Source organism: Perca fluviatilis, chromosome 15 (assembly GCF_010015445.1).
Source record: "Perca fluviatilis chromosome 15, GENO_Pfluv_1.0, whole genome shotgun sequence".
Classification (NCBI taxonomy): domain Eukaryota; kingdom Metazoa; phylum Chordata; class Actinopteri; order Perciformes; family Percidae; genus Perca; species Perca fluviatilis.
Window position 1 is genome coordinate 12,880,780 of NC_053126.1, and position 8,636 is coordinate 12,889,415.

The window sequence follows — 8,636 nt, forward strand, 5'->3', positions numbered from 1 at the left end:
AAGATATCTGTCCTGACAAAGAAAGATATGTTTTAGGCATATTTGTTTCTTACACAACAAAGGGATGTGTGAAGTAAATTAACATGATTTGTGATTTCAGGAAGAATCTAATTGGGATATGTATGGTTCAAAGAAGTCTCCTGTCTGAGACTCTTGACCATTTGCCTCTTTTGTGGATTCCAGTTTTGTATATAATGAAGATATGTTTGGAGATTCGTTGTAGAACACTCTGATTCATTACACTGGCTACTCTGTGATTTGTTAAGAGAACAAGAAAGTTCTTCTACATTGAATTTCAATGACATAGTATATTGAAAAAAGTGATAAAAAAGTCATAGTATAGCATGTCGAAAAAAGTCATAGAATAGTATGTCGAAGAAAGTGATAAAAAAGTCATAGTATAGTATGTCAAAAAACGTCATAGTATAATATGTCGAAAAAAACGTCATAGTATAGTATGTTGAAAAAAGTCACAGCATAGTATGGCAAAAAAAGTCATAGTATAGTATGGCGAAAATAGTCACAATAAAGTATGTTGAATTAAAACACAAAAACTTCATAGTGTAGTACGTCGAAAAACTCATGAAAAGGTCCTGGTATAGTATGTCGAAAAAAGTCACAAAAACGTCATAGTATAGTATGTCAAAAAACATCATAGTATAGTATGTCGAAAATAAGTCATAGTATAGTATATCCAAAAAAGTCACAAAAACATCATAGTATAGTATGTCGAAAAACTCATGAAAAAGTCATAGCATAGTATGTCGAAAAAAGTCATAGTATAGTATGTTGAAAAAGGTCATAGTATAGTTTGTCGAAAAAAATCCCCAAAACGTCATAGTATAGTATGTTGAAAAAAAGTAATAAAAAAGTCATAGAATAGTATGTCAAAAAAAGACATGGGTGGCAGTGAAGGTCAGGGGCCTCGACGGACCAGACCCGGGCAGCAGACGCTGGCTCTGGGGACGTGGAACGTCACCTCTCTGTGGGGGAAGGAGCCGGAACTGGTGCGGGAGGTGGAGCGCTACCGGTTAGATCTGGTGGGGCTTACCTCTACGCACAGTCTCGGTTCTGGAACTGTACTCCTGGATAGGGGTTGGACTCTTTTCTTCTCCGGAGTTGCTCAGGGTGTGCGGCGCCGGGCGGGTGTGGGGATACTAACAAGCCCCCGGCTGAGCGCCACTGCGTTGGAGTTTACCCCGGTGGACGAGAGGGTCGCCTCCCGCCTGCGGGTTGTGGGGGAAAACTCTGACTGTTGTTTGTGCATATGCACCAAACAGGAGTTCGGAGTATTCGCGCCTTCTTGGAGACCTTGAGTGGAGTCCTGCATGGGGGGCGCCAGTCGGTGGGGAATCCATTGTTCTGCTGGGGGACTACGCACACACGCTGGGCAATGATGGAGACACCTGGAAGAGGTGATTGGGAGGAACGGCCTCCCTGATCTAAACCAGAGTGGTTGTTTGTTGTTGGACTTCTGTGCTAGTCATGGATTGTCTATCGGAACACCATGTTCAACTATAGGGATGCTCATAAGTGTACCTGGTACCAGAGCCCCCAGGCCAGGGTTCAATGATCGATTTTATAATCGTTTCATCTGATCTGAGGCCGTATGTTTTGGACACTCGGGTGAAGAGAGGGGCAGAGCTGTCAACCGATCACCATCTGGTGGTGAGTTGGGTCAGGGGTGGGGAAGACTCTGGACAGACCTGGTAAGCCCAAACGTGTAGTGCGGGTAAATTGGGAACGTCTGGAGGAGGCCCCTGTCCAACGGACTTTCAACTCGCACCCCGGCGGAGCTTTTTGTGCATCCCTGTGGAGGCTGGGGGCATTGAACCAGAGTGGACAATGTTCAAAGTTTCCATTGCTGAAGCTGCGGCGGGGAGCTGTGGTCTTAGGGTCTTAGGTGCCTCAAAGGGGCGGTAACCCACGAACACCGTGGTGGACACCGGTGGTCAGGGAAGCCGTCCGACTGAAGAAGGAGTCTTTCCGGGATATGTTATCCCAGAGGACTCCGGAGGCAGTTGCAGGGTAACGAGGGGGCCGAGCGGGCTGCAGCCTCTGCCGTGAAAGAGGCAAAGCAGCGGGTGTGGGAGAAGTTTGGAGAAGACATGGAGAAGGACTTTCGGTCGGCACCAAAGTGCTTCTGGAAAACTGTTCGCCACCTCAGGAGGGGGAGGGGGAACCATCCAAGCTGTGTACAGTAAGGATGGGACACTGTTGACCTCAACTGAGGAGGTAATAGGGCGGTGGAAGGAGCATTTTGAGGAACTCCTTAATCCGAATCAATACGCCCTCTATGTTAGAGGCAGAGCTGGAGGATGACGGGGATTGTCGTCGATTTCCGGGCGGAAGTCACTGATGTAGTCAAACAACTCCACAGTGGCAAAGCCCCGGGGATTGATGAGATCCGTCCCAGAAATGCTCAAGGCTCTGGGTGTGGAGGGGCTGTCCTGGTTGACACGTCTCTTCAACATTGCGTGGAAGTCTGGAACAGTGCGCAAGGAGTGGCAGACTGGGGTGGTGGTCCCCTTTTTTAAAAGGGGACCAGAGGGTGTGTGCCAATTACAGGGGTATCACACTTCTCAGCCTCCCTGGTAAAGTCTACTCCAAGGTGCTGGAAAGGAGGGTTCGGCCGATAGTCGAACCTCAGGTTGAGGAGGAACAATGCGGATTCCGTCCCTGGTCGTGGAACAACGGACCAGCTCTTCACTCTCGCAGGGATCCTGGAGGGGCTTGGGAGTATGCCCAACCGGTCTACATGTGTTTTGTGGATTTGAGAAGGCGTATGACCGGCCCCGGGGATACTGTGGGAGGTGCTGCGGGAGTATGGGGTGAGGGGGTCTCTACTCAGAGCCATCCAATCTCTGTACGACCAAAGTGAGAGCTGTGTCCGGGTTCTCGGCAGTAAGTCGGACTCGTTTCAGGTGAGGGTGGCTCCGCCAGGGCTGCGCTTGGTCACCAATCCTGTTTGTAATATTTATGGACAGGATATCGCAGGCGTAGTGGGGTGGGGAGGGGTTGCGGTTCGGGGTGGCTGGGGATCTCATCGCTGCTTTTGCAGATGATGTGGTCCTGATGGCATCATCGGCCTGTGACCTTCAGCACTCACTGGATCGGTTCGCCACCGAGTGTGAAGCGGTTGGGATGAGGATCAGCACCTCTAAATCGGAGGCCATGGTTCTCAGCAGGAAACCGAATGGCCTCCTTCCAGGTAGGGAATGAGTCCTTACCCCAAGTGAAAGAGTTCAAGTACCTTGGGGTTTTGTTCCGCGAAAGTGAGGGGACAATGGGGCCGGAGAGATTTGGTCGGAGAATCGGCGCAGCGGGTGCGGTATTACATTCCATCTATCGCACCGTGAGGCGGCAAAGAGAGCTGAGCCGGAAGGCAAAGCTCTCGATCTACCGGTCAGTTTCGCTTCCTACCCTCACCTATGGTCATGAAGGCTGGGTCATGACCGAAAGAACGGGAGATCCAGGGTGCAAGCGCCGAAATGGGTTTCCTTAGGAGGGGGCGCCTGGCGCCTCCCTTAGAGATAGGGTGAGAAGCTCAGTCATCCGTGAGGAGCTCGGAGAAGCCACTGCTCTTGGCGTCGAAAGGAGCCAGTTGAGGTGGTTCGGGCATCTGGTGGGGATGCCCCTGGGCGGCCCTCAGGGAGGTGTTCCAGGCACGTCCAGCTGGGAGGAGGCCTCGGGGAAGACCCAGGACTAGGTGGAGGGATTATATCTCCAACCTGGCCTGGGAACGCCTCGGGATCCCCCAGTTGGAGCTGGTTAATGTTGCTCGGGAAAGGGAAGTTTGGGGTCCCCTGCTGGAGCTGCTCCCCCCGCGACCCGACACCGGATAAGCGGACGAAGATGGATGGATGGAAAAAAAGACTAAGTATTGTATGTTGAAAAAAGTGATAAAAAGTCATAGTAAAGTATGTCGAAAAAAGTCATAGTGTAGAATTCGACAAAAGTCATGGTTTAGTATGGCGACAAAAGGTACAAAAACGTCATAGTATAGTATGTCAAAAAACATCATAGTTTAGTATTTCGAAAAAAGTCACAAAAACGTCATATTATAGTATGTCGAAAAAAGTCATAGTACAGTGTGTTGAAAAAAAGTCATAGTATAGCATATCCAAAAAAGTCACAAAAACGTCATAGTATAATATGTAGAAAAAGTCATGAAAAAGTCATAGTATAGTATGTCGTAAAAAGTCATAGTATAGTAAGTTGAAAAAGGTCTTAGTATTGTATGTCGAAAAAATTCCCCAAAACGTCATGGTATAGTATGTTGAAAAAAGTCATAGTATAGTATTTAAGAAAAAAAGACATGCATACTTGTCATTATTATTATTATTATTGCAACATCAGGTATTGTGATAGATTTAATCAGCTTTTTGCGATATTAAAAGGCAGTTATATATGTGGATTTGATTACAAAGACACTCACAGCCAGGAGGACTTTCAGTTTATTCTTGCCAGTTTCTGACTTTGTTGCCTCTTAGTTGGAGCATTGCCCATCTGCATATCTTCTCCTCCTTCTCTGGCATAGAACTTATTGTCATTAAAGGACCACTGTCACTAATTATGATGGATGTCATGCCCAGCCTTCTCTGCTTCTGCCTAATTGCACCATGAACCACCAATCGTTTTTATTGGACGAGTGATGGATTATCAAATGATTTGTCCGTGAGTATTAAATAAGAAGCCGTCCAGTGCACACTGCACACTATTTAAAATACAAACATGAAGGAAATCACAACAGTATTTCTCCAGAAATCCAGAAGAGGGGGTTCCTAGTTTACTTCACAGCTGTCATACTGAAACTGCTCCTTAAAAATAATCACCCCACTTTCTTCCCTTCTGCTCTGTGCTGCTATTAAATGGCAACAGCCAGATATTTCTCTGTGAGGCTGATCAGAATATTAAATGACTGAACTTCACTTCCACTGCTGATTACTTCTTCAATCAGAGATATGAGTTGCCACAGCCCCCCACACATTAAGGTTAGCCCCTAGAGTTTTGAATAGCATCACATATAGAGTATGTGGGCACATAACTGTGAGGGAAATGAAACCATGATCTGTTTTGAGCTACACTAAAGAAAGACACCTCCGGGGCCAGTGATGACAACTTATTTATGCCCTTTATTGCTGCCGGCCATACTAATTAATCACTCTCTTTTTGTATTGACTACAGGGAAATGGTTTGGTGAGAGAGCAACTGTGTCTACCTCTCCAGACTGCTAAACACAATGAACTCAGTGAACCACATTATGCCTCATTTCTTTTACTCTGGAGTTCACCGCAGCCTGGTTGCTGCTATGCTTATAGCCACACGTCGGCGCACTGCTTCATTTGATATCAAGGCCTGGCTGGCAGTTGGGTAGTAGACTTCAGTTTTTGGTGAAAGGCTTAATCTTCTCTCACAGTTGGAAAACATCTGGCCGAGCAAACAGCATGTGACTAAAAGGTCAGTTGTACAGATCTGCTCCATACTACTTACTAATTGATTGCGTATGTACCATTTATATGATTAAAAATTATCATACTGCTTTTGGAGTGACCTCTTAAAACTAAACCTGCTACAACTCATCATTGGTTGCAAGCAGTTCCCTCATGTTATGAAAATATTTTTATAGTCATGAAGAATTCAAATTCTACAGTAATATATGTTTATATATATTATACGTTTTTATCTCTGTCATGTAGAGTTTTTGTTCTCCAGTCCATTGTTTTGCAAACTTTGTAGTTTTTTTTACATGCTGTTGCAACAACTAGTAACGTTAGAAAAACTACAACACCACACCGGATCTAGCTAGACCGGAAACATAACAACAGGCACGCCGCACACACTTGTTTGGGCTCGCGAGCCAGCCAAAGAGTAGTAGACTAACGTTACGTTTTGAGTGGATGGCGAGCGCGAGACGCCAAAATGGATGACAATAAGATTCTGACTGGAAAGTTTACTTTTAAAAAGTTGTCAAATGGTTCCATTGACAAGACCAAAGTGATCTGTGTGTTTTGTCGTGAATTGATCATCGCAGCACGTCCAGTCTGAAATATCACTTGATGGCCAAGCACACAGCTGATGCAAATTCTCCGCCCCCTAATCAAAGCCAGGCGACAAAAGCACAAAGCAAGCCGATCCACTTTTCCATGTTGTTGAAAAAATGTGAAAAAATAATGGGACAAAAAGAAATCAAGGGACATTTAGAATAGATACAAATGTGCGATTAATTGCAATTAATTGACATTAATGTGATTAATCGTGATTAAATATTTTAATCGTTTGACGGGACTAGTATATGTAGGCTACATCTTTTTTAATTCTGTATTTATATTAAATCTTCAACTGCCTTTCGTTTAAAAAGCTTGATTTTGAGAGAAATACTATATCTGTACTGTCCTATATCTGTGCAAATGGCAATACAATCTTTTAAATCTTTTGTGCTTTCCTCTTCTGTTAATCATCTCGCGGCTCCTTCAATTTATTTTCAGACCCCTTGTGGGCTCCCTACACTGCTTAGTAGAGTATAGTATACTTTACTGTTTTGTACCAACCAAAGATTTTATATTTATTTTATGTTTACCCAGCTCTTTCCTAGCTGTCACCTCAACACCATTTAATTTTATTACTTTTTTGGCAGCTGTGAGTTCCTTCGTGCACTGTCTTGTGCAACAATAATATACAAGAAACATCATTATTTGTATGCAGTATGGATTTGGGGCGCAGCTTCTGTCCAGAAAATTAAAGACTAGCTGTTAAAGTTTTACTGAGTGTGTTTTCACTGCTTTTCTCCTCTTAGGTACATGTTAATAAAATGTTACTAATTCTTCCACAACTAAAACAATTTCATTCAAATGACATAATGGCATGAAAAAGAACAACTGAATGTAATGTGTTGTGAAAGTGTTGTACGATGTAATGCCACAGTGTGAACTGATCTGAACTCATTAGTATCTTAGTAAGTAAAGTAATTAATGTCAAGCAAAACAAATAAGGTCAGCATTAGGTTGCCTTGTACCATGAAACACACCACAACTAGTAAAATATCTACAGATATTACTTGTTTTAATCTGAAACGGCACACTCATTTGTAGTTCAACTAGTAAACCATTGCTATTAACCTCATTGCTGGCATAGCAAACTCACATTAGAAATACATTTTGCACCATTGAACAAAATAAGACGGATGAAAGAAAAAGAGTTGCTCCATGGCTCCTGAGACAAATGACAAAGCAGCCCACTCCTCTACTTAAGTGTAGATGAAAATTGAATGTTCTTAATGTGTCCCATATACTGCTGCAGAGATATATCTGAGTGTCTGAGAGCAAATTGACTGTACGATATGTCTACTGGCACGTGCTGAGACGCTGAACATATTGCAGCCAGGATGTGATTGATGGTCTGTCAGCAAATTCCAATTTGCATTCGCTGATTGTAAAAACTAATCACTGCGAGAAGAGGAGCATAACGTAGTTGGAAATCTCCTGTGTTTTCATGTTAACTGATGCATGTCCACCTATTGTGTGGCCTCCAAAATTATATTTTATTGCATTATTGACGTCACAGACCCTCACAGACATGCTATCAGTCAACGCCTGCTGTTTCATGAGAAAATAAGAGGGACCTGGTGCTTTTTCCCCCCTTGTCACAATAGATACGGTCCTTTCCATTACACTAGCTGTCTCTATCCTCCTCCCTCTCTCCGAGATCCGATTTTGTTCACCTCTCTTTGAAGTTGCACAGTACTGCTCAGCCAACAACTGGCCACAGGAGAACAAAATGTCTTTGGAGTCTGCCCTGTGTCAAATAGGATAGTCCTTATTGTCAGTGGTTGTCATTTTGCCAGATGAAGCGGGGCCGCTTTCAATTCCTGTCCTCCGAGTGGGGAGAGTGAGAGGCTCAAAGCGAGCTCCCTGGAGGGTGGTAAAGGGCGCTGCAGAGGACAAAGTCAGAGCCCTCATAAACCTCTCTAAGCTCACCAACAACAACAGCAGCTTCACTGCACACATAGAGTACACACAGGAGGATATACATTGTTAAACATAAGAATACTGAGAGATGTTGCATGTTTAAAAGAAATGGGTGCATTAGATGAGAAGATTACTGCTCTCTGTGCGAATACAAAGCTAGAGCTAGCAGCTAACTTAGCTTAACAGAGAGACAGAAAACAGTGAAACTTTCCTTAGAGGCCTAAGTAACAAAATCCACTCCACCTAGTTTGTTTAATTTAGTACAAATTCTGTAGGATAAAACGACCATTCTCCATTCTACCAGATTATTTTATTAGTTACTTCCTAGAGCAGGGGTTCTCAAAGTTTTGATGACGAGTGCCAATCAAGCAGCAACCTCCCGGCTTGTCATTGATGACAGAAGATAATTCTAGTGACACTCACATAGTGTCACTATTTGCCATGTAACCAGTAGCTTTCTACAATTTGTCATTCCTTACTTGAAAGACGCTTGTTAGGGGGGCACAGTTTGATGCAGTAGCCGAGTAGGCCTACTATTTAGTCTGGATTAAAGTAAGTACATTTCCAGGATAAAGCCTGGAAATCCTTGCTTAAAATATACAGGATACAGGCTTTGACCCTCACCTTCCGCTCTTTGTGTCGTTCTCAAAGTCCTTTCGCTTTGGGAAA